This window comes from Hypanus sabinus, chromosome 15, assembly GCF_030144855.1.
Source record: "Hypanus sabinus isolate sHypSab1 chromosome 15, sHypSab1.hap1, whole genome shotgun sequence".
Classification (NCBI taxonomy): domain Eukaryota; kingdom Metazoa; phylum Chordata; class Chondrichthyes; order Myliobatiformes; family Dasyatidae; genus Hypanus; species Hypanus sabinus.
Genome location: NC_082720.1, coordinates 51548697 through 51576228, shown reverse-complemented (window position 1 = coordinate 51576228; position 27532 = coordinate 51548697). Strand labels below are relative to the sequence as shown.

The 27532-nt window shown below is 39.9% G+C and overlaps 1 long non-coding RNA gene across 2 annotated transcripts in view; it reads right to left on the bottom strand.

Moving 5' to 3' along the window:
* Window positions 1-26663, bottom strand: part of LOC132405522 (uncharacterized) — a 59040-nt gene extending 32377 nt beyond the window's left edge. Inside the window, exons 1-4 of one of the 2 annotated variants that reach the window (XR_009515905.1) lie at window positions 26591-26663; window positions 13025-13183; window positions 11079-11138; window positions 9537-9674 (exon numbers count right to left, since the gene is read on the bottom strand). This is a non-coding gene — a long non-coding RNA (uncharacterized LOC132405522). Of the gene's footprint in view, window positions 1-6920; window positions 9675-11078; window positions 11139-13024; window positions 13184-26590 lie in introns of those variants that run through there. The other variant, XR_009515904.1, reaches the window with a different exon arrangement.
* Between the last annotated feature and the right edge of the window lie 869 nt (window positions 26664-27532).

Sequence of the window (27532 nt, the reverse complement as noted above, 5' to 3'; positions counted from 1 at the left end):
GTACAGGTCTTCAGTACACAGCCAGGTACACCATCTGGGCTTTCTATCGGTTCACCTTTGTGAAGGATGCTCTCACGTCCGCCACAGAGACCAAAATCATAGGATCACTGGGGGCTGTTGGGAGATCATGAAAGTGCCTCCATGCTTTGATGGCCAAATCAAACATAAAAAGCATTGGGCTTATCTGGGAATGAAACTTTGCTGTCTCCAATGTCACTGTTCCATTTTGTAGGAGCTGGTAGTATTCAAGCCCTGCCACTCATCATTAAAGGGTTATAAAAAAAAGAAAATCATGTGCCGGAAATCATTGTCAGTCTTGAATCATTCTTTTCTCATTACATCAGAGTCTTCTAAGTCCTTTATGAGCAATGCTCTACTGTTTGAAGTACATCGTTCCTGTAATAGATACAATTCAGGTGCAGGATTATACATAAACAGAAAAGAGAGTTAAATGATCATTCAAATTCCCTTTGATGTTATAAATTGAGACTGCTGGGCGGTTCCAATGGGATTGTTTTACATACATCTGAACAACAAACTTGTCAAGCTTTATGTTTGCTGTGTTACCTAAGCACGTCAGATTTATGACTTAAAAATCTTTCTGGGAATCACGCTGATTCAGATCGATTCCCATTGCAGCCCCTGATGGCAGGCTCACTGTCAGGAATGCCTCACATCTTAGAGCTGGAACCTCACTTTAGCCACAAACAATCCCTCTCACTCCTCTTCTGCCTGCCTTCTGGACATTACACATTGAACTGAGTCAAGGAGGTAAAGGTCATAAATCTTACTTCCATTTCCTGCTATTGCGAAGGGACCCGGCAAATGGGCGTGAAGTGTGAAGGTGGAAAGAAGAAGGAGGCAGGGAGGGAGAGTGGAAGCAGAGGAGAGAAATGCAGAGGGATAAGTGGGAGAGAGATAAGATGGGGAGAGACAGAGAAAAATGGAAGGAATGGGAAGGGGAAGGGAACATAAGGGAAGGAGGTAGAAAGATGGAGATGGAAGGAGAGAATGAAAAAAGAACAGATGGAAAGTGGTAAAAGAAAGACTGGGGTATACAGTTGGTGAAGGGAAAGGGAGAGAGAAGTAGAGTTGGAGTGAAAGAAAGTGAGCAGAGAGTGAGAGAAAAAGAGATGGGAAGGAAAGAGATAATTGAGAACGTGAGAATATACAGGTATGAAATCTACCTGTACATTTCTCCCATTTGCCTCCACCACTCCCACCCCAACAGTTCACAACATTTCCACTCTCTGATCCCTTCTGCCTCTCTACACAACTTCCCCTTTTCACCCTGCCCTCCCTCTTTTTAAATCCTACAATGCATTCCAACCTGAAACTCTCTCTCCTTATTTTTTTCATGTCTTACAAATACAGAATATCGGTATCTTGTCATTGTTGTACCATGTAATGAAAAACACAATTAACTCATGTCGACAGCGCTTCTCCCTATAGATGCTGCCTGGCCTGCTACGTTCCACCAGCATTTTGTGTGTGTTGCTTGAATTTCCAGCATCTGCAGATTTCCTTGTGATTAACTCATGATTTGTTTACTTATAATTGTGCGTTCTATCACAATTATTTTTTTAAATTACTCAACAGCCCTATTTATAATGTTATAATGCTAACGACGTTAATGATGTTTTCTGCATTTCGTTATAATTTTGAAATTGAGTAATAACTGATGAAATGTCTTTAGCAAATATCAATTAATAAACTCCTCTTTGATTATATAGTTATTATCACATCTTAAATCTTGTTTCCAAATCACTGTTGGAACTAAAGTGTTGAAAGCCCAGCCTTTCACATTTGAAGTTCTTCTATACAAGTTAGACGCAACAAGTTTTTACATGTATTGAACAGTCAAGTGGTACCTCGGTTTAACTTTTTATGGTAAAAATGCTATCTTTGACAACATTACTTTGTTTATAGGCTTCAATCTGTTAATGGAGCTTGACCTTCCAACCTCTGATTCAAAGTAAGATTGAGCTTGGCCAATGCAATGCATTATTCTTTTTATTGCTAAATAGGATTTATACTTGGGTTAAAACAGTTTGGAAGAGGTCAAGAATTCTTTTGATAGCTGATGCTTCCTCATAACAATGGGTCATATTTCATATCCTGCTCTGGAGAAAATAAAGACTATTTCTGGTACTCATTTCAAAGGTGATGAAACGTCCTTATTTGTATTTATGTAAGATCTTTATATCTTTTACCAGACCTCCCCAGGTTGCCAGTGGGTTCTGTTCCTGAGAACTGTTTGTAACCCGAACATTTCACAAGTCAAAAACATAGTTACCTGGCAACCAAGATCAATGTGCAGTGAAACCAGCACTTTTAACTTAACCATTGCCGAGAGACAAGTTCCCACCTGGAAGGGATGTCTGCAGCCCTGCAGCAAATGGTTGAATCCATCACACCCAAACACTCACTCGTATGCACAGGTTGTACATGAGATAGGCATCTGTAATCTGGTGAGGACCTGCTTCTCTTGCTTCATATTGCAATTTAATCAGCAAGTAAGTCCTTGCTCATCTTAGAATGGAATAAAAGGTCAAAGCATCAAAAAGGTATCATTTGAAGAGGATTTTGCAGGATGACATATATAACATTATGATTAAACTCTAGGACCATAAGGTGACACACACAAAATGCTGGTGGAACACAGCAGGCCAGGCAGCATCTATAAGGAGAAGCACTGTCGGTGTTTCGGGCCAAGACCCTTCGTCAGGACTAACTGACAGGAAAGATAGTAAGAGATTTGAAAGTAGTGGGGGGAGGGGGAAATGTGAAATTATAGGAGAAGACCCGGGGGGTGGGGGGGGGGGGGAATGAAGCTAAGAGCTGAAAAAGTGATTGGCGAAAGTGATACCGAGTTGGAAAAGGGAAAGGATCTTGGGACGGGAGGCCTCGGGAGAAAGGAGGGGGGGGGAAGCACCAGAGGGAGATAGAGAACAGGCAGAGTGATGGGCAGAGAGAGAAAAAAAAAACTAAATATGTCAGGGATGGGGTAAGAAGGGGAGGAGGGGCATTAACGGAAGTTAGAGAAGTCAATGTTCATGCCATCAGGTTGGAGGCTACCCAGCCGGTATATAAGGTGTTGTCCCTGCAACCTGAGTGTGGCTTCATCTTGACAGTAGAGGAGGCCATGGATAGACATATCAGAATGGGAATGGGACATGGAATTAAAATGTGTGGCCACTGGGAGATCTTGCTTTCTCTGGCAAACCGAGCATAGGTGTTAAGCGAAATGGTCTGCAGATTTCCTCGTGTTTGACCATAAAGTGAGCTAGCTGGTTTACAAACAGAGGCAATGTGTAATGAGGAGAGGCTGTTGACAGGGCAAAACTGCAGTCAGCAGAATGAGTTGCAACATAAAATACAGACAAAATTGAAAAGGGTGAATACAGAACTGAAGGTGTTATATTTCAATAAGGTAGATTGATGTGTAGCACAGTTACAGATTGGCATGTATGATGTCATTGGCATCACTGAATCATGGCTGAAAGATTATAGCTGGGAGCTTAATGTCCAAGGGTACACATTGTATCTACAGATAGGAAGGCAGAGTGGGCAGCATTGCTCTGTTCATAAAAAAAATGAAATCAAATCATTAGAAAGAGGAGACATTGGGTTGGAAAGTGTTGAATCATTGTCGATAGAGCTAAAGAACTGCAAGGGTAAAAAGACCCTGATGGGAGTTGTATACAGATTCTCAAACAGTAGTAAGGATGTGACCTACACGTTACAGTGTGAGATACAAAATGCATGCCAAAAGGGCATGGGGGATTTCAAAAGTTCAGGTAGATTGGGAAAATCAGATTGGTGCTGGATTCCAAGAGGGGGGATTTCTAGAATGCCTATGAGATGCCATTTTAGAGCAGCTCATGGTAGAGCCCACTAGGAGATCAGCTTTTCTGGATTGAGTGTTGTGCAATGAACCAGAAGTGATCAGAGAGTTTAAGGTAAAAGAATCCTTAGGGGAAAGTGATCATAATATGATCGAATTCACCCTGAAATTTGAGAAGGAGAAGCTAAAGTCAGAGGCATCAGTATTTACTTTACTTTGCTGTCACCAAACAATTGATACTAGAGCATACAATCATCACAGCAATATTTGATTCTGTGCTTTGTACTCCCTGAAGTGCAAATCAAAGTAAATATAATAAAAATTTAAATTGCAAATCATAATTAGAAAATAGAAAAGGGAAAGTAAGGTAGTACAAGTCAGGTCCGGAGATTTGGAAGGTACGGCCCAGATCCGGGTCAGGATCTGTTCAGCAGTCTTATCACAGTTGGAAAGAAGCTGTTCCCAAACCTGGCTGTACGAATCTTCAAGCTCCTGAACCTTCTCCCGGAGGGAAGAGGGACAAAAAGTGTGTTGGCTGGGTGGGTCGTGTCCTTGATTATCCTGGCAGCACTGCTCCGACAGCGTGCAGTGTAAAGTGAGTCAAAGGATGGAAGATTGGTTCGTGCGATGTGCTGGGCCGTGCTCACAATCTTCTGCAGCTTCTTCCAGTCTTGGACAGGACAACTTCCATACCAGGTTGTGATGCACGCTAGAAGAATGCTTTCTACGGTGCACCTATAAAAATTAGTGAGGGTTTTAGGGGACAGGCCAAATTTCTTCAGCTTTCTCAGAAATTAAAGGCACTGATGGGCCTCCTTGGCAGTGGACTCTTCTTGGTTAGACCAAGGCAGGTCACTTGTGATATTCACCCCGAGAAACTTAAAGCTTTTGACCTGTTCCACCTGCGTACCACTGATGCAGATGGGGTTGTGCGGTCCGCTACTCCTTCTGAAGTCAACAGCCAATTCCTTCATCTTGCTGACGTTGAGGGATAGGTTACTGTCTTCGCACCATGCCACCAGGTTCTTAATTTCCTCTCTGTATTCAGACTCACCGTGGTGTCATCTGCAAAATTATATATTGAGTTCAATGGAAACTTGGCTACACAATCATAGGTATACAGTGAGTACAACAGGGGGCTGAGAACACAAACTTGTGGGGCACCGGTGCTCACAGTGATTGTAGAGGAGAGCTTGTCCCCTATCTTTACAGCCTGGGTCCTGTCTGTGAGGAAGTTAAGGTCCAGCTGCAGACCTGAGTGCTAAGGCCCAGGTTCCGGAGCTTAGGAATCAGTTTATTTGGAATGATGGTATTAAAGGCAGAGCTGTAGTCAATGAAAAGGAGCCTTACATATGCATCTTTATTCTCCAGGTATTCTAAGGAGGAATGTAGTGCCAGAGAGATGGCATCTGCTGTTGACCTGTTGCTCCGTTAGGCAAATTGCAAAGCATCGAGGTTGACTGGTCGGTTATGGTTGATTTGTGCCATAACCAATCGCTCAAAGCACTTCATAGCAGTTGATGTCAGAGCCACAGGTCGATAGTCATTCAGGAATGCCACCTTGGTTTTCAGTGTTACAGTGGAGTAAAGGGAATTACAGAGGCATGAGTGTGGAGTTGGCCAGAATTGTTGAGAATAGAACACTAGCAGTGATGATGGCAGAGCAGCAATGGCCATAATTTCTGGAAGCAATTCAGAAGGCAAAGGATATATATATATTCCCAAAGAGGAAGCAGATGACACAACCATGGCTAACAAGAGATGTAAAGCCAACACAAAAGCCAAAGGGAGGACATACAATAGAGTAAAACTAAGTGGGAAGTTAAAGGATTGGGAATCCTTTAAAAACCAACAGAAGGCAACTGAAAAAGTCATTAAGAAGGTAAAGATGGAATACGAAAGTAAGGCAAACAATAATGCTAAAGAGGAAACAACACGTTTCTTCAGATACATTAAGTGTAAAAGGGAAGCAATTGTGGATATCTAACTGCTGGAAATCAATGCTGGAGAGGTAGTAATGGGGGACAACGAAAAGTCAGACAAACTGAATAAGTATTTTGCATGTCTTCAGTGTGGAAGATGCTACCCATATGTGAAAGTTCCAGCTGTCAAAGGGGATGAAGTGTATGAAGTTACTATTACTAGAGAGAAGATTCTTTAGAAACTGAAAGGTCTGACAGTAGATAAGTCACCTGTACCAGATGGTGTACACCCCAGTGTTCTGAAACAGGTAGCTGAAGAGATCATGGAGCAATAGTAATGGCCTTTCAAGAATAACTAGGTTCTGGAATGGTTTATGGAAGACTGGGAAATTGCAAACGTTGCTCCACTCTTCAAGAAGGGAGAGAGGCAGAAGAAAGGAAACTATAGGCCAGTTAGTCTGACCTCAGTGATTGGGAAGATGTTGGAGTTGATTAAGGATGAGGTCTCAGAAACTTAAAGGCACATGATAAATTAGGTTGCTGTCAGCATGATTTACTCAAGGGAAAATCTTGCCTGGCAAATTTATTGGAATTCTTTGAAGAAATAACAAGTAGGATAGACAAAGAAAAATCAGTGAATGGTGCGTGCTTGGATTTTCAAAATGCCTCTGACAAGGAGCCCACATGAAGCTGCTATGAGTCCACAGTATTATGGGAAAGATTAAGGCAGTGGCTGATTGGCTGGAGGCAATGAATGGTAATAAAGGGAGCCTCTTCTGGTTGGCTGTTGGTGACTAGTGGTGTTCCGCAGTAGTCTATGTTGGGACCGAATCTTTTTATGTAATATGTCAATGATTTAGATGATGGAATTGATGGTTTTGTTGCAAAGTTTGCAGATGACATGAAGATAGGTGGGGGGCCGGTAGTTTTGAGAAAGTAGAGAGGCTACAGGAAGACTTAGACAGACTAGGAGAATGGGCAAAGAAGTGGCAGATGGAATACAGTGTTGGGAATGTATAGTCATGCACTTCGGTCGAAGAAATAAAAGAGTTGATTGTTTTCTAAATGGAGAGAAATACAAAAGAATACTGAGGCAAAGAGACTTGTGTGTCTCTGTGCAGAATTTCCTAAAGGTTATTTTGCAGGTTGAGTCTGTGGTGAGGAAGGCAATACAATGTTAGCATTCATTTCAAGAGGACCAGAAATAAAAGCAAGGACTGTAGCGGTGTGCTACACGCAGCACTGAAATAACGACACGGAGTCGGTAAACTGCAGTTACAAAAAGATTTTATTCGAACTTCATAGCCTCGCTTTAAAGCCTTCCTGATCCCGCCCTCCCCGGGCACGGATGCTGTAGGGGGCACGTATTCACAGTCCTGTCCTGCACGCGGATGCTGCAGGGGGCATGTATTCACAGTCCCGCGCGGGCTTTTCCCTTGCTGGTGAAGCAGACTTGGCGCCTTTTTGGGACTGGCCTTTATGCCGGCGCGCTGGCTATTTGTGAGCTGGTTCGAGTGCGCTAGGAAGTGGGTCGCCACAGGATGTAATATTAAGTCTTTATAAAGTACTGGTGAGGCCTCACTTGGAGTGCTGTGAAGTGTGCTGAAACTGGAGAGGGTTCAGGGGGGTTAATGAAAAAGATTCCAGGATTGAATAGCTCGTCATATGAAGAGCATTTGATGGCTCCGGGCCTGTATTCACTAGAATTCAGAAGAATGTAATGAAACGGTGAAGCAAACTTGATGAGCCAAATGGCCTTATTCTGCTCCTATACCTTATGGTGTTATGCTCTTATATAATTTTGCAGTTTATTATTGAAGTTGTTGCTCACCACTGAATTGTCTCTGCTGCTCTGTTTTTGAGTCAAGCCTCCACTACTCAGCACTCAGATCAGACATTTAACTCCTCGCTAAATTCTTGTTCCTTCAGACTACCATTATCAGCGGTTACAACAACAACCCTGATTGCTTCTGAGCTAATAGTAGCTAACCCAGAATTCTTGCTGAAGAAGACATTGTACCATGGCAACAAATATTAGGATTCCGGAGCACGACATGACAATATCTAACACTTAATTGGCCAGAAATTAAAGCAACTGTTTTAGATGGCTTCCAATCTAGACAGTCAGTTCGAGTTGGTGATGATAGCAATTTTCTTTTTGCCTCCAGCTATCTTGCATTAGGATTTTGAGGAGATGTAGCTTATAATCTAAAAATCTCAAAAACCTCAACAGATTACCATACAGAGCATTTTGACTGGCGATATTACCATCTGGTAAGGGGTGGGGGGGGGGGCAGTATAGCTACTGCACAGACTTGACGTAAATTGCAGAAAGTTGTAAAATTAGTCAGCTCCATCATGGGTACTAGCCTCCGTAGTAATCAAGACACCTTCAAGGAGGTGTGTCAGGAAAGCGGTGTCCATCATTAGGGATGCCCACCTCCCTGGACGTGCTCTCTTCTCATTGTTACCATCAGGAAGGAGATACAGAAGCCTGAAGTCACACATTCAATGATTCAGGAACAGCTTCTTCCCCTCTGCCATCTGATTTCTGAATGGACATTGAATCCATGAACATTACCTCACTACTTTTTTTTTATTTATTTCTGTTTTGTATGACTTATTTTAACTTAACTATTTAATATACATTTATATACTCACTGTAATTCAGGTTTTTTTCTATATTTATCTTGTATTGCATTGTACTGCTGCTGTAAAGTTAACAAATTTCAGGACACATGCCTGAAACAGAAACAGATTCTGATTCTGAATTGTTTGCATACATCATCCTTCATTTAATCTTTCAATGTATTTTGCAATCTCTTCACTAGCCACCTGCACCATTACATATTCAACAAATCTCATTGCCCTATTCAAGCAGATAATGTAAACAGCTGAATACTGCCGTGAGACTGATAAATGAAAAACACTGCAGTTTCCTTTCTGAAAACAGTGCCGCCCAACTCTCGGTTCACCATTTATTCTAACCTTACCTTGGAGGCCCACGGAATTACTTTTGGGAGACAGGCAGTTGAAATGATTCATAGTTACAGAGCCATGTGAACGGCAGGTATTCATTGCCAGCTACCAACTCTCCTGCCTTTTGTCCCATGGTAAATTATAGCTGAATCACTGAGCTGATGAGATATAAAAGCATTTGTCACCTCCCAGCAGGTTGCAAATCCACATGCAAGCAGCAGTCGTCACTGAAAGTGAGATTCTCTTTTAGGAATTGGTGCTAATAAAAGTCAATCTTCACATTTCTAAGGCACATATGCTACCCCAGTTTAATCAGCAGGACCCCAGTAACACTGGTACTTCAAGAAACACCGTGAAGTTGAATACATTAAATCCTCATGGTAGCTGCTTTGAAACCGTGAGCCTCAGTTCCAGATTTAGGTTTAGAACAAAGTGAGTCCCTGTTGTGACTGACTAAACTGAGACACATGGAAGCTGTAACGTGGAGATATAAAGGACTGCTATCCACACAACAGATGCTCTGGAGAGGATTTAGCTCTCCTTACAGTGTTTTACACTTTATGAACACAAAGGGAACAATAAACAGTTAACTACTGTTTTGAAAACTATAATCACCTACTTAACTTTAATATATTGCAGAATGATCTACCATCCTTAATGTCACAACTCCAGAGTAATCACTAACAATCCCCACAAACACTCACACTAAAGCAAACTCCCCTGACACAAGAAATCAAAAAGTGACCCTGGATCTGACCATCCCAGGAGTGTGGAGCTGGTAACTGTACCTGATAAAACCTGCCTTTTCATTGGCAGTACCCGTTGGCAAAAACAGATGAGAAACTGGACTCACATGCAGTAGTCTTCATGGAAGGCAAAATTTCCTTAACACATTTGGAGTAATTTGGAATTTTTGCAAGGCACATCTGCAGGAATAGTAAAGGAAGGAAGGCAAATACAATGTTAGCATTCATTTTGAGAGGACTGGAATATAAAAGGAAGAATGTAACATTGAGGCTTTATCAGATAAGGTATTGCTCAGATTGCATTTGGAGTAGTGTGAGGAGTTTTGTGCCTGTGTCTAAGAAAGGATGTGTTGACATTGGAGAGGGTCCAGAGGAGTTTACAAGAATGATCCTGGGAATGAAAGGGTTAATGTTTAAAGAGTGTTTGATGGCTCTGGAGTCTATAGCCACTGAAGTTTAGACGAATGGGGGGCAGGTAATTGAAACTTCCCAGATACTGAAAGGCCTAGACTGGATGTGGAGAGGATGTTTCCGATTGTGCATGTGTCTAGGGCCAGAGGGCACAGCCTCAGATGTTCCTTTAGAAAAGAGATGAGGAAGAATTTGTTTAGACAGAGAATGATGAATCTGTGGAATTCATTGCTGCAGACAGTTGGGTATACTTAAAGCAAAGGTTGATAGGTTCTTGATTTGTATGGGCATCAAATGTTATGGGGAGAAGGCAGGAGAACTGGGCTGAGAGGTAAAATAAATCAGTCTCAATCGAATGGTGGAGAAGACTTGATAGGCTGAATAGCCTAATTCTGCTCCTACATCTTTTTGTAATTTTTTTTCTAACAGAACCTCTTGATCCTAAAATAGTAGAATTGCTGTCATAATTCCTTCAAAATTTATTGATGTTCATATTTTGTAGACTACAGTTCACCTGTTAACAATATGGATGTTGAGGTAATAATAAAGCATGCAATAATTATCACTACGATGATGGGCATTAAAGTAATTTTCCGATAATGAGATTATAGTTTTCAGTAGTCAAGGTTACAGACTTGCATGTAAAAGATATCCCGATATTTTGTCTTGAACTATAGATGGCCATTCACTTCACTAAAGGTGCTATAGAAATATTAGTATTGTTCATTTTATGTCTGTCTGTCCAACTGCAGTGCTAGGATGTATTAGTGAATTTGCTAGCAACAATAGGAGATTAGCCAGCATCATTACATTGATGAAAATGGCTTGAATCCAGGTAATCCAATATGTGCTGTAATTACCATTTAAAGACGTAATTTATAGACATTAAATCAGTTCCTTACAGGCAAAAAGCACAAAAGGCAATAATTAAGAGTGGACTTGATTTTTCATTATTCTGACTATAGATTGGCACCAGATTTACCAACCATTTCACAGCGGAGAGACACTCACATCTGCACTTATATCTAACTTCCTCATGCAATTTAGCTGCTCACTTGATGACTTTATAGTCTCCTGCAATGGAGGCCACCAGCAGACATATGTTAGGATCAATTCTCAGAGTACTAAACCTCATCTTTAGCAGAACCTTCAGAATAATTCAATCAATATTACCTTTGGAGAGAATGCCAACATTAGTTTTCAAAGAGGTGGTAAATACTGAAACTTCAGAACCTGAAATGTAGTAAATCAGTTGAAGGAAAACATTTAAAAAAGCAAGATCATTTTTTTCAATCACAAAACAAATCTATGCTTGCAATTTCCTTATGGCAATTTGTTTTTAGTTTTCTTTCACATGTTAGCCCTCACACCACTCAGAAACTCCAGCACCACTTCTCCACATTGTCACTTGGTGCAGTGAGTAGTTAACTCCATATGCATATAGTTAAATCCTCACATTATTTATGCAATTTTGCTGAAATGTTAAAAAATTTAAGCAAATATCCACATTCAATAAAACAAATTTCAGGGGAAATGTACACATTAAATAAAACAAGTATTATATACGTTTTTTCTAGTGCAAAGCCAATTAATTACTTCCAATACACAGTAAGTTTAATCACAAGAACCAAAATCTGTAGGTAGGAATAATGATGAGGAATCCAGGGAGCAAATTCTGAAGTAAACACACACACACACACACACACACACACACACACACAGAGGCATGCACAGTCTCTCTCTCTCTCTCTCTCTCACACACACACACACACTCAGAGACACACACACGAACACACACTCACAGACACTCTTATACACACACACACTCACTGAGACACAAAGACACTCTAACACACACCCACACACGCACACTCACAGCCACACATCTAGAGAGAGAAAGACACACACACACAACTCTCTCACAGACACACCTAGTCTCACATACAGACACAAATACACTCTCACACACATTCAGAGAGAGAGAGAGACACACACACACACTGACACTCACATACAGAGACACACAAACACTTACAGAGACACACAGACACACACGGACACACACAAAGAGTTAAATGCAGAAATCAGAAATGCAGGTAAGTTTATAATGGCATACTAAACCAAAATTATTGCTTATCAATCTCTCTAGTATTAAACCTTTCAGATAAGTATTTCAAAATTCTATACTTGTATAAAAATAATTTTAAAAAATCAGCTTCTAACTTAATGTGTTACAAACTTTTCTAAAATATTTTAAAAGTTAATTACAATCATGACTATTTTTACTTCCTGCCTGTTAAAATTCTTCCCTTGTGATTGGCTGTTCAGTTTGGTTGATGACATGATGACATCCTCCATTGCTCATGACATTTGGGAAGATAACATGCACATTGTGAAAATTCCTGGAACTTTAGGGCAATGTTCTTCAAGTCAATGGTTACTGTGATGCTGAAGATTACCTTAGCTGTACTATGATTTCGATTAAATCCAAATTAATCATATATCTACAATGAACAGTGTTGTCTCTTGATATTACAAACAATTATGAGCTGGTGTGCAAATTCCACCCATGTCAAAATAATTCATGTGGAAATATCCACTCCCTAGATTAGGTTGGAAGCAAATCATCCTTGACTCTGAGGGGCTGCCTGTGTGATGTGACATTCAATTCACTAAATAGAATTTACTATTGTTTAGTTGTTATGTTGTTTATTTCACAATCTTCCAAATTAATTGGTTAAACAGATACAGAGAGCCCTGGGCCTGCACCATCAGATTGTAGGAGGAAACAGAATGTGCAACATACTTTCCATCTCATAGATTGAGCAACCTGCAAAGAAAAATAGTCATGATTATTCAGGCATTTCAAACTAATGGAGATTTTCATTGACTGGCTGTGGAAATATCTATTTATAAAGTACTGAACCACTGAGGCAGCTGCCAATGGAATTTCACCAAGTGCCCAATATTTTCCAACAGCCTGTTTAACCATGAAGTTTTACCAGTTGCTAATTATGTTGCTGATACTTTACAGAACATTTTTATTCTGTCAATAAAATACAATTCCTTGGTTCATATGATTATATAGGGTATTCACCTTTAATCACTGTTTAACTTACTTAGTACTGATGAATACTCAGCAGCAGTTTATCAGAAGCCAAATATTTGCAAGGTTGGATAAACTATGAACTACAACTCTACTTGAATTTAGTGAGATATTTATAGATTGGGTGGAGCTCAGCAGTCTACGTATTCCAGTCACCAGCTGCGTTATTCTCCTGAAAGATGGAATTGGGAAAAGTTGAAATTATTACATCATGACTTATGTCTTTCCATCCTTTGCAAATGACAGAAAATCTTTCATGAAATGTCCAAACACACAGATGGAGTAATGGAGAAATAATAGTTTAGTAAGACTCTTGCTAAGGTGTTATTTCTGACAGTTCTCATGGCAATTCTGAACCAAGCTAATTTACTGTCTGTTCCTTCACAAGGGGAAATCACAGAGACAATAATGTATATGAAGCTGAATAAAATTACAAGCTGCCATTTACCATCAATATTGAGGACTCTCCACTGACAACCTGGACTATAATGTTCCAGAAGTTTAGACTAATAAGTGTTCTCAAAAATTGACTTTGTGTCCTGGTACTGATGTAATTAATTTATGACTATCAACATATTCTTATCATTCATCAGCTAGCCACCAACATTTTACATTTCAGGCTCTTAAATGTCATATTAAAAACGGCAGAAAAGTTATACATAGTTGTAATGTCGCCAGACCAAGTGACGATTCTGAAAATAGCTACAATATGGGTGGAGCTTAAGAGACAATGGAGCCTAATGGCAACTCCTTTGCTTGCATCTTCAGAAACAGCTCTATTTCCATCTTTAATATCTCTATTTTTCCCTTTCAGGGTTCTTTTGAAGACCCTGACCTGGAGTTACATGCGGACTTTGCAGGAAAGGGACCTGCTCTCGGGGTCCCACGACTGGCCGTTATTCGATATACCAAGGACATGGCCTAGGAGGTTAGCTCACCTTCAGAGTTTTGGGATTTCCTGGCTCTGGAGGTGGGCGGAGTCGAGGTCGGTGCCTCTGCAGGAAATCAGTGTGTCGTGGGAAACTGAAGATTGAAAGCAGCAAGCTGGCTGCGTGACCAAAGACCCAAGTTCTTTGGGCACAGAGCTCAGGAAAAGTGATGCAATGGACTTCCAACATCGTTGAATTGTTTATGTCTCCCCTCTTGCTGTGAAATGGAGACATCTTCTTTCTCCCTTATTAGGGAGAGAGAGAGAGAGAGAGCCTGTGGTATATCGAATTACCGGATGAACAAGTAGTCTTTGGGGTACTGCAAGTCTGTGTCTTTATTTGCTCAGTTTGGGCGGGGGGGGCGCTGATGCTTTTTTTACTGGTTGGGGAGGGGGGGATCGTCACTTTGCTGCTGCTTATGCAAGGGAGTGTAGCTGTGGGGGGCTTGGGGTCCTAACATTTAACTGTCATTCATCCTTTGGGGCACTCCTCTGTTTTCATGGATGGTTATGAAGAAAAAGTATTTCAGGGTGTATATTGTATACATTTCTCTGACATTAAATTAAAAGTGACCTTTGAATAGGTCATTGTAACAGTTAATATCTGTTGTTTCACTCATTATTGGACAGCACAGAGCCAGCAACATTTTGCTAAGCCTATCAACAGTGGCTCAATTGTCACTGAGTCAGAAGATTGTAGGTTCCAGAGACTCAAATATACAAAGTTCTGGATGTCATTCTAATGTGTTGCTGAGGATGTACTCAGCTTTGGGAGATTTGATCATTCAGATGAGATGTTAAATCCAGGACCAGAATACTCTTTTCATTAAGCATAAAAAATATGATAACACAGTTTTGAAGAGCAAGAGAATTAACTACAGTATCCTGACTACTACTTGTTACTAATTTTTAAAGAAACAGTTTTAATAGCATGGTATTATTTCCTGTTGAAGTCCCACCTATCAGGAAATTACACTGGGTACTTGTAAGCTCCATTCGCCTTAGCACAGTTTGCAGCCTTCCATTACCATTTGGAGTTACATGACATCAAAGGTTCATTTATTATCAAAGTATAAAACTCTGATCTTCTTCTTCTGCCGACAGCCATGAAACCAAGAGTGAAAAGGACAGCAGCATGATCATCAACCCACAAATCCCTCCTCCCCACAGAAAAAAAAACAAAAATGAACAGGCACATTGACCCCCAAATCCTTCATCCTGCACACAAAAAAATAAGAAAGATCAGGTGAACAACACAGAATATAGAAACTATAAGATGGGAAAAAATGTTAAAAGTCCAAGTCAATATCTAAAACAGAGAAAACCGGGGTAACATTCTCCAGGCACAGCGGTAGGCCTTTCCCTCTCCAGCAGTGAGCGATTTCACCTGCAATCAGAATGCAGTCTCCCCTCTCCAGTAGCAGAGCGATCCCACCAGAAGTCAAAATACAGTCTCCCCTCTCCATAGGAGATCGATCCCACCAGTAATCAAAAGACAGACTCCCCTCTCCATAGCAGTACAATCCCACCGGTGATAAAAAGTATGTGTGACATTTTTCCCTAGATGAATGACGGATAATCAAGCGATAACGTGTGACCTGCCCTTATTCATTTTAACTCCCAGTAAAACAAGGAAAAAATCCCATAGCAACTCAGCATATAAATGTGAATTCAAGGGTCTCCATTGGGATATCGTTGCGCAGAATCAGAGTAGGTTTACTATGGTTACACGTACTGAGGAAGAGTGAAAAGTTTATCTTTCATATTGTGCTGCAGATCAATTCAGTAAACAGCACACTAAGGCAGCACAAGGAAAAGCAATAACAGAATGCAGAATAAAATGCAACAGCTAGAGAAAAATGTGCAGTGTAGATAGACAACAAGCTGCAGGGTCATACCGAAGCAGATGATGAAATTAAGAGTTCCATCTTATCATTCGAGAAAAGCAGTCGATAGTCATATAACGGCTAGGTAGAAGCTGTTCTCAAGCCTGACGTATGCTTTCAGGCTTTTGTACCTTCAGCCCGATTGGAGAGGGGAGAAGAGAGAATGTCTGGGGTAGGTGGAATCTAGATCCTGCTGGCTGCTTTGCTGAGGCAGTGAGAAATATAGACAGTCCATGTAATGGATGCTAGTTTCCATGATGTGCTGAGCTCTGCAGTTCCTTATGGTGATGGGCAGTTTCCAGACCAGGCAATGTTACATCCACATAGGACACTGTCTCTGGTGCATCAAAGAAAACTGGTGAGCAAAGGCATGCCAGATTTTGTTAGTCTCTTGAGGAAGCAGACGTATTGGTGATCTTTCTTGGCCATTGCATCCACACAGTTGGACCAGGACGGGCTATTGGTAATGTTCACACATAAGAACTTGTACCTTTCAACCTCAGCACCGTTGATGGAGATAGCAGCATGTGCATAGCACCCCCTTCCTGAAGGCAATGATCAGAGCTTTTATTTTGCTGATGATGAGGGAAAGGTTGCTATCATGACACCATGTTATTTATCTTTCTATCTCCCTCCTGCACTCTGACTCATCGTTATTTAAGATGCGGCCCATGATAGCGGTTTCAACCTCAGACTTGTAGATAGACCTAGAGTGGCATCTGGCCACTCACTTATGAGTGCACAGGGAGTAGTGTAGTGGGCTGAGGACCCCGCCTTGTGAGGGAACAGTGTTGAGAATAATCGTGTTGGAGGTGTTGCTGCCCAGATGTCTCCATGTACAGTACTTCCCTGAGTTTTCAGTGCTGTGCATGCTTGGAATATAATTGCTGGATATCACAGTGATTGTAGACAACACAGAGACGCTGCAGTATCTGTCTGAATAAAAAGTCTGTGTCACACAGAGACAATGAACGACTCAGAGGATTGTAAGGACTACACACCCTCCTGCACCCAACTCTGTGTCTTCCATCACTTCACTGGCAGCTTGTTACAATAGGTATATTCTAATTTCCAGATTCAGATATTACATTTTGAGTATGCTGTTTAAGTATAGGTTACTTTTGTTCAGAGAACACATGATTTTACATAGAAGATACAGACGTGGGTGTGATGAAGCTGGGTTTTAATGAACTGGGTATAAATATGAATTAAGAAACCATCTGCTTTTCAATCTTTCAGGTAACTATGCTTAAAGTCAAAGTCATATGCAAAGTACACATATGCACTGGTACAATGTAAAACTTACTTGTAGCAGCATTATATAAGGAACATTCACAAGAAAACCATCAACGTACATTATAAGTAAGTTTGACTAAAAATAACAAAGTCTACTTTAATGCAACGTGGTCATAATGTTCACAGCCTTGCTAAGCCGTAGTGATTAGTGTTTTGCTGGTTGGTTCAAGAACTGTACGGGTGAAGGGTAAACCTGAAAGTGTGGGACTTCAGGCTTCTGTACCTCCTGCTGAATGGCAGCTGTGAAAAGAGAGGGTGTTTTGGCCGGTGGAGATACGTGTTGTTGCCTTCTGGCTACCAGTGGTGGGGAAGGACGTGCTCATGATGTATTGGACAGAGTCCATCATTCTCTACAGCTTCTTACATTCCTGTGTATTCAACAGTAGCAAAACAACATTGATGGTTTTTTTTACTATATAAATTCAATACACATTCGTAAATATGTACACTGATTCAAAATAACATCTCCAGTAAAAAAATAAATGTTTACAAAATCTTAAGTGTTTTTTTGTCAGTTCCTGTTTGCAGTCTCTTACACATGGTGACAATGTATGGTTTATTTTTAAAATAAACATAAATAGAATAAAGCTTTTAAAAATTGTAATGTGACTGAGGCTAGAACTGAACATTTCAGGTTTATGATATTTTTCAAGAATAGATACAAAAAACACCCTTGTTCTTGATACTTCTTGCATTAACTGACCGCAGTTATGCCTGATCACTGCCTATCCTTCCTCACAGACTCTTTACATGTTGCATCTACCTTTACACCAACAGCTCCATCCTCTGACCTACTACTGCTATCCCCTTGCCAAAATAGATTAATCCCTCCCCAACAGCACTAGTAAACCTGCTTACAAGGAAATCGGACCCACTCAAGTTCAGGTGTAACCCGTCTCTTTTGTACAGGTCATACCTTTCCCAGAAGAGATCCCAACGATCAACAAATCTGTAACCCTGCCCCCTGAAGAAGTCACTGATGGGATTAGTCTATAAGCCTCTAACATGGTCTACAATACAACAAAGAGTAAAAGTCATAAAATCATTGTGACTTTTAAATGAAGTGATACATATAGATTGGACAAATCACATTGGTAAAAAAAAGTACCCTTGAAATTGAGTACATGTAACATACCTGAGACAATTTCTTAAAATACATATTGCAGAATAAACTACTGTACATGCTACATTGGGTCCAGAAAGTTCATGAACTTATAGCATATGATTCTCTAGAGAAGATATCTTAACATGGTAGAGTTACATCCACAATTCAAAACTGAGAAATTTATTCTCTTGAATCTGAAAATGTCACAGCAGGAAAACAAATGACAAATGTTAAAGTGCATAACCTAGAGAGGAGGGAGGAGGAAGAGAGAGAAGACAGGAAAAACACAGGGTGGGTTAATCAAGCAGAGTCAATGGCCATTGTGAAAATGAAATAATGTTGGATAGATTTATTAGAATTCTTTGAGGTATAGCTAGTCCAGCAGCAAGGACATATTCAACTCAAAGTGGTCAGGTAACAGATTTGTAAAGACTGGATTAAAGGTTAGCGGGATAGGAAGACTTCCTGCTGAGCCAGGATCAAATGAATGGCTTGTCAGCCAGCTTGGAATAGAAGTTGAAGTGAGATTTCTGGTTGGGAGGGGAGCAGCAGATTGGTAATCATGCGGATTTGTTTGGCAATTGGCATCTCTCAGGTTTGGCAGAAATTATAAATGGCGTGGAACTCGGTATGCGGTATGTAAATGTAGCCCGCTATAATATATCATTTTAGACAGACCTGAACAGGCCAGTACCTGCTCAGATAGTTCCCCTTGCAATGGCATTGAAGCGGTTTGGACAAACATCGTGAAGGCTTACTTCCACATATATGTCTTATTCATGGTCACACATGCCAGGAGTTGCATGTGAAGGATACATTACATGCAACTCGATAGCACTCTTCTCAGACTATCAGATAGACTTTAAGTGCACTCTAGCAGTTTCCACAAGAAGTCTGGAAGGAAAGTTCTGCACCTCGTATAATTCACAGCAAATCCACAATATTAATTTGTGTGAAGTACTAAAATATGGTGCTACATAATCTGGCTCATGGTCAATATACCGTGTTGACAACAATGAAACACTGATTAAACTTGGAAAATTATTCACATGACCCTATACAAATTCTGCTATCAGAAAGAGTCACGAGTATGAAGTTTTGTAAGCAATACTAGTAAAGATTTGCAAAGGCATTGAAGGTCTTCTTACTGTAACGCACACAAAATGCTGTAAGAACTCAGTACGGTCAACATTTCAGGCCGAGATTCTTCTCTTACTGTAAATGTTTCTCTTAAGTTTAACTTTACAGTGAAATATATTGATTTACACTTAACTTTACCTTACCATCCTCATCTTTAAATGTCAAAAATGAGTTTACTGGAAGAAAAACTTGATCATAAATGTTTGCCAAGTTTTTCTCAGTGGTGCAATTGATTCAATATTTGATAAATTCACCTGACAAATCCTTCAGAATTAAAGAAGGGATGCAAATGTACTTCTGAACTTGTGGAATATATAAAAGCATGTAAGAATTTTTTGATTATAAAGGCCACCGATTCAGACAGTAATTCTGGTGCAGTGAGCTCTACAACGTGTAGATCTGTGGTTAAATGCAATGTTACTCTGAAAGAGTTAGATATTAGGAGACAGCAAATTCATTACAAACATTATGAGACCTACAGGAATGTACTCAGACCTACTCACAAACAGGGTAAATGGGACTAAAACCATTCAGTGCAAAAGCTGGCTATTAGCGGGAAGGCCTTTTTTCATTTATATAATGGAAATACTTTGCCAAATTCAGTGGGCCAGAGACAGTGGAAGAACTTACCTGGGGAACCTGAATTTCTGAAAGCAGCTGGAAATGAATTAGTTCTTTTAATACTATAAAGGTCAAGCAACATGAAGCATTCATGCTGCTGGATTCAGCCAAGCCAACTTTGCGAATCTGTTGGAAATGTAACATACTTGGCTGTGGATCAAAATACCCAGTGAGGGAACTATCTTTTAAGTGTACAGTTAAAGGAGAATTTGTGACAGAGATGGGAAGACTGCAAGATGTTACTGTACAAAGGCACAGTGGGGATAAATAATAGCACTTTGGGAAAAGGAAATACATCAAAAGGGACTGACCCCAATTTGGATAAGTACCACCTTGCTTAAACTAACACAATTACACAGCTCCATTCACTTGACTGCAACTGAGGGAATGGTTAGCCGACTATGAGAGTGTTAACCTTCCGACACACCGGGTAGAGTTCCATTACACCTGAGGCATTAACATCTGAACGAGAATTTCCATTTCCACCAATGCCCAATCTTGCTTATTTTTTGCAGAATAAAGATGGACATAGAAACAGGCCTCCAGCTTCCATACTGCAAACCTCCAGTGTTTCTAAGCAGGGTCAGCAGCTACAAATGTAGATTGGAACTATTTGCATCCGATTCCCCAGGTCCCTTTCTACACTGCACTTAATGTCACCTGCCCCATTTTGACATGTACCATGGTATTTATGTACTTAAATGCCAACCAAACCTTTGTTTTACTCTTTCAGTAATGTAACATTTGTTTCACTTGTACAGCAATATTAAAACATAAAGCTGGAACTAAATTTCCATGTGTGATAATTAGGAAAAACACAGGTAAACTAGAGCCTACATTTCTTCCAATAGTTGGACAAAGTGGCAGGAGGACATTCTGTTGCATGATCTGATTCCTTCATATTGAGTGATATAGACCATTTCCTCCAGATCATTGCATCCTGCTGCACAGACTACAAATACCACCAGATTCAGCCTTTGTAGAGGAGTCTGGGATAGCCAAACTTCCTACATTCATTCTTACTAATCATTAATGTAATGAAAGGTTAGTTCAAGATGTTTACTCTCCAAGAACCTGTTCACTGATATCCAATCTGAATTCAATCAGGACAATTCCAGACCTTATCATAGCCTCGATCCAACAGTGAAGCACATATGTTCACAAATAATGGTATGACAGGTTGATACTTGAATTTTCTTGCAGAAAGCTTAACTGAATGAATATGACATAAGTTCTGCATATACCATAAATTCTGATCATTTGTGTTGTGTTCGGTTTATTTTAAAACTCAGACATCTGCGTATAGCTTTCAGGAAGTCTCGACATAACTTGCAAAAGGCAAGATCTATGTAAATCAAAAGATTCAAAGTACATTTATTATCAAAGTATGTTTGCAGCATACAACCCTGAAATTTGTCTTCCCCACAGTCAGCCACAAAACAAAGAACCATGGGACCAACCCGGTCAAAGAAAAACATCAAAAAAATCTCAATGTAGATTTTGGCATGACTTGATGTTTTAGGAAATTATAGGCCATTTTATAAATAAAAGCATCTGCCACACAGCAAGCCTTTGCGGGAGATAGAGGGAAAACAGACACACAGAAAACAAATTATCTACAAAATGTAAATCCCTCCCATTTGTCCACTATACGCTCTGCAGAGGAGCCAAGCAAACCTCAGCGTAAAGTCAGCAATGGTTACAAAATTCCTTCATAGTTTCCAGCAGAACACCCATGAAAATCTGTTTTCTTAACACTTTGCTTTCACAGGAGTATAAAGCTTATCAGTCAGTTCAAGGTAAAAAGTATTTTATGAATTTCTCATGAAATCAAAGAATGATTACAGAACAGAGAGATGCCATTTGGCCATCACGTGTATGCTGGTTTTACACGTTGGTACCCCCCTCCCCATTAGCCTCCTCTACACAGGCTTACACACTCTCCCTCACCATTTATTTATCCTATTCCTACTTGCTGAGCATATTGGAACTATTCTCAACCAGATCTGCAGGCATTGCATTACAGATTCTAATAATACAACACACATTTTTTCCTCTGCCGTTGTTAATCCTTTCTTCTTTATACTGATTACCTTTTGTCTTCAAAAACTCTACCACTGGGAAGAACGTCCCTGTATCCACTCCGTATTTTATATCCTCCTTTCAGTCTTCTTTTAAAAACTGTCAGTTCTTAAGTTTACCTAAGTCTTGTCCCTCTTCCGAGTATCCACTCTTTAAATCTTTCTGAGCTCTTCCTACTTTCTTCACTCCTTCCTATAACAACGTATCAAGGATTAATTGGTCTTTCCCTCAGATAATTATAAATACTTAATAGGTCAACGTTTCTAAAAGCTTTCCCACTATAGAGGTTAAATTTTACAGGGTTGTAATTGGGATTATCGTCACTCCCTTTTTTTGAACAATGGCATTTTATTTTATTGAGATACAGGCCTTTCCAGCCCTTCAACCCAGCAACCCCCAATTTAACAATAGCCTAAATACGGGACAATTTAAAATGACCAATTAACCTACCAATTGGTATGTCTTTGGAATGTGGGAGGCATCTGAAGAACCATGAGGAAAGCCATGTGGTCATGGGGGGAACGTACAAACTTCATATATTCAAAGAGTTATATGTGTCCCCTTAATTTTGTTCCACACTCCATCCAAAACCCAACCTGCTTTTTGTGTATTTTTATTTTACATTCAACCAATTAACTCCATGCTATCAATTATTTACGTATCCAGTGTCTCAACTATCTCCTTTTGAGGTTTAAGGTGCTTGAGAGTAAGTACAGAGGAGGTGTCAGGGGTAAGATATTTACTCGGAGTGGTGAGTGCGTGGAATGGGCTGCCAGCAATGGTGGTGGAGGCAGATACGATAGGATCTTTTAAGAGACTTTTGGATAGGTACATGGAGCATAGGAAAATAGAAGGCTATGGGTAATTCTTGTAATTTCTAAGGTAGGGACATGTTCGGTACAACTTTGTCGGCCGAAGGGCCTGTAATGTGCTGCAGGTTTTCTATGTTTTATGTTTCCTTCTGAACTATTATTTTGGAAGCACTCTTGTTTTTTCCTGTTTTTAAAAAATGGTGCAGGTACTCACGTAGTACCTTAAAACTGCCATCTCTATTCTCGTAGAAGATTCCACTTTAGTCCCTAATAGATCCTACTACCATTTTACTATCTTTATGTCATGGCTTCCCATTTATATTGACAGCTATTATTTAATTATGCTCTTTCTTTGTCTTTCTTAATGGGGACACTCGCTCACACAGGAAGTTACTGGACTTCACCTCCCCCACATTTTCTGTCATCTCCATGGCAGCCTTTTGTGCAATAGTTCTGTGGTTGCCATGGGAGAGGTCTTTTAAAGACTAATGCACTTCCTAGTCATCAGCAAAGCAATAATAGAGCAGTAGCAGACCTGCAAAGCAACATCCAATGGGAAAGATGCAGGGTCCCATTATAACATGTTATTTGGTGTGCAAACTACTGTGCCTGCGTTTACTGAATTTTCGGCCAATTTCAGACTTTTGCTGAGGATCAGATTTAACTTAATGTACAACATATACTTAGCTCACAAAAAATAGATAAGTTCAATTTTTGGAAATAGATTTTTTGATTTGTCTCTGCGAACTCATTTGCTGACTAATCTGGATGGACTGTTACAGGGGATAAACGGTAGTATCCCAGATTGATCATAACAAATTAAAAATAACATTGAGTTAAATAGAATTAGCTCCTAGGCTCTCAGTGATTGAACCTCTACTATTTTTCAAAGTTTTCTGTAGATATTCTGACTAAGTGCAAGTTACAATTGCAATATATTAGAGGCAACTGGATAGTTGCATGATGACTTGGAGGTTATGGGCCGAATGTGGGTAACTGAGACAAACACAGCGGTTAGCATTGACCATGTGATGAATGCTGGTTTGTCTCAGTTCCTTTGGAGAGGCCACTGACTTATGATGCTTCCCTCAGAGAGGCTGCTGGGTCCCGATGCTCTCAAAGATGTTATTGAAATTCTGAGATTCATGGATTGGACTGTAGCTCATATTGGCCTCTTTCAGTTCTGTGTCTTTTTTTTTGTGTCCTCACCCATTCTTTCTTGTTATAATTGGTTGGCTGGGGATTTGATGTTCTGATCTGTTAGTTTTCTTGTGAGCGAGGGGTTGGGGGGGGGGTTGGGGTTTGCAAGTTTTTGTTTCTTTTTCCTTGCATGCACGGCAGATTAAAACTAGAAAGTGAGGGAGGATTGATGTCTTTCAACTATTTGCATGGTTTTATTCTATGGCTATCAAGAGAAGGCATATCTCAGAGTTGTATTCTGCATACAATTCTTTTATAATAAAATGAACTTTTGAACCTTTGTACTTTATAAAGTTATGGTGGATAGTAGAATCTCAGCAAATTATTACCCTCCTACTTTGTACATTGCATTTTGAGAATGATGGAACAGTGAAGAAACAATTTGAAGATTTATAAAGCTTAGAGAACATGGAGTGGGCTGCATCTTTTACTGGAAAACAGTTAGCTGACTTATTTTTCCCACAGCTAACAGCCTTCAAAGAAAATGTTGTACTTCAAAATTACATGTCCCAACACTATCCATTATCTCCATTTTGCTACAAATTACCAGTTATAGTGAAAACACGTTTCAATCCTTTGTTTAAAAGAAACTACTCCAGAAATGTGGGAACATTCATTTGGACATTGAGGGAGAGTGTGATGAGTAAAAGTAGAAGAGGTTTATATTTAGACATTTGGAGCTCTCTAGATGGGCAGGAGCGAAAGAATATGACATGTGCAAGGTCTTTGTCGCTCTAATGTAGTCCATTAAAAACAACTTCTAGGAGAGGAATCTTCAAAGAAAAGGCTGGAAGTACCGGAATCCAGAGTTAAAGTGCTAAGTAAATTTATGCTAAGCATACTATGAAAGAGATAAATTAAATAAAAGTAGTTATGGTCATTAATAGTCAATAATTGGAAATAGGGGTTTGGTGGACTATTATAATAATGAGACAAAGAAAAGGTGTAAATACCATTTATTCACCATCATGTTATGAGAAAATTAAAGTGTCTGACTCACATGCTGTGAACCAACAACAATACGCTGCCTGCCATTACTGTTGACCAGCAGGTGAAAAGTCACAATATGGACTCAATGACTTACAATAATGTATGGATTGTGCTACAGCTTTAAAAAATCTGAACCCTCACTAGCTTTTTACTTATTTAGCGATACGGTGGATTCTTCTGGCCCTTAGAACCATGTGGCCCCAGCAACCCCCCGATAATCCCAGTTAACCCTAACCTAATCATGGGACAATTTACAATGACCAATTAACCTTCCAGTAAGATGGGAGGAAACTGGAACACTTGGGAAAACCTGCACATTTCACGGAGAGGATGTGGAGAGTTGAACACCGAACTGCGACACCCGAGCTGTAATTAGTGTCACACTAATCACTATACAACCTTGGTGCGCTTTAGACCTTCAGATCTAAACGTTAATATTAATACAGAATTTAGGTTGGCAAGTCTGAGTAAGCAACAACGTAATAATGATTTTAAACATAATCAACCACTGTCCATATTAATTTCTACTTTAAGAGTGTAAAGTATGTCAAATTTTGTAATAATAATTACAAAAGTTTGCATTCGCATTGCAGTTTTAAAACAAACAAGCCCCCTCAGGCGCTCTGTGAAGATACTAACAAATCATACTTTGATCCAAGCATATTTGAAAAACTTCTTGGAAAACATGCTAGAATTTTATGTTTGTATTCTTGTTATCCTTAAGTTTTCACCTCAAATAGCCTATGGAAATGAAATGAGAAGAAAATTAAAAGTATCTGCCTTAACTACTACTTGTAGCCTTGGTCTGAAGTTCCAGCTCTGTGGAAGAGACAATAAAATGTTTCTCTCTGCAGATGATGTCCTCATGTATGTTAACATGTTTTGAATATATAGAATTTTCCAGCCCTTTATGGCTCCCCATTCAAGATAGCACATGAAACTCAATCCCAATTCATTATTCATATCCTGAACAGCATAATGAAACAAACATTGTTAGACTCCAGGTTATTTTTCAGATGCTACTAGATCACTTTTTGGGGAAACTATGGTCTACTTTTTGCCTTTGGGAATAGTCTTAAGCAAAAGAAAAAGTGTTTGAACCAATTGAAGGACTGATCTCTTTGCAAAAGGAAAAAACAACAGGATAATTTTTAGATAACATTATAATGCTTCCTTTCTGTGCTGTAAAAATCAACGATCCTCTCAGCAAATACATAAACCTCGGACCTTCCAAGGATATTCTGCCCTTGCTTAACCACTGCAAGACAAATGAACTTCATTATAAAGGAGAAAGAAAATGCAACTCCTGGCTGAAAAACAACTTAGATCCACTCCAATTTGCCTACTGGAACGACAGATCCACAGCTGGTGCCATCTCATTGGCTCTTCCCTCAATCCTGGGACATCTGGATGGCAAAGATGCATACATCAGAATACTCTCTATTCACTACAGCTCAGCATTCAATACCATCATCCCTTCAAAACTAATCAATAAGCTCTAAGACCTTGGCCTCAATACCTCCTTGTGCAATCGAATCCTGGATTTCCTCACATGCAGACCCCAGTCAGTTGGAATTGGCAACAACATCTCCTCCACAATCTCCATCAGCACAGGTGCACCACAAGGCTGTGTGCTTAGTCCTCAGCTCCGTTCACTTACAGCTCCAATACCATATTCAACTTTGATGACGACACCAGTGATGCAGGCTGAATCAAAGGTAATGATGAATCTGCACATAGGAGGGAGACTGAAAATCTGGTTAAGTGGTGTCATAACAATAACCTTTTACTCAATATCAGCAAGACTGAAGAGCTGATTATAGACTTCAGGAGAGGGAAACTAGAGATCCATGAGCCAGCGTTCACCAGATGATAAGAGATGGAGAGGGTTAGCAACTTTAAATTCCTTGGAGATACTGTTTTACAGGACCTGTCCTGGGACCAGCGCATAGGTACAATTATGAAGAAAGCAAGGCAGCACCTCTACTTCCTTAGGAGCTTGCAGAAGTTCAGCATGACATCCAAAACCTTGACGAACTTCTCTAGATGAGTAGTGGAGAGTATATTGACTGACTGCTTCACAGTCTGGTATGGAAACACCAATGCCCTTGAATGGAAAATCCTGCAAACAATAATGGATATAGCTCAGCCCATCACAGGTAAAGCCCTCCCCACAACTGAGCACATCTACATGAGACACTGTTGCAGGAAAGCAGCATCTATCATCGGAATCAGAATCAGGTTTATTATTACTGGCATGTGTTGTGAAATTTGTTAATTTAGCAGCAGCAGTTTAATACAATACATAATGTAAAAGAATAAATAAATAAATTACAGTAAATGTATATTGAATAGATTAAAAATCGTGCAATAAAACAGAAACAATATATATTTTAAAAAGTGAGTCTGTGTCCAAGGGTTCAATGTCCAATGTCAATGTCCATTTAGGAATCAGATGGCA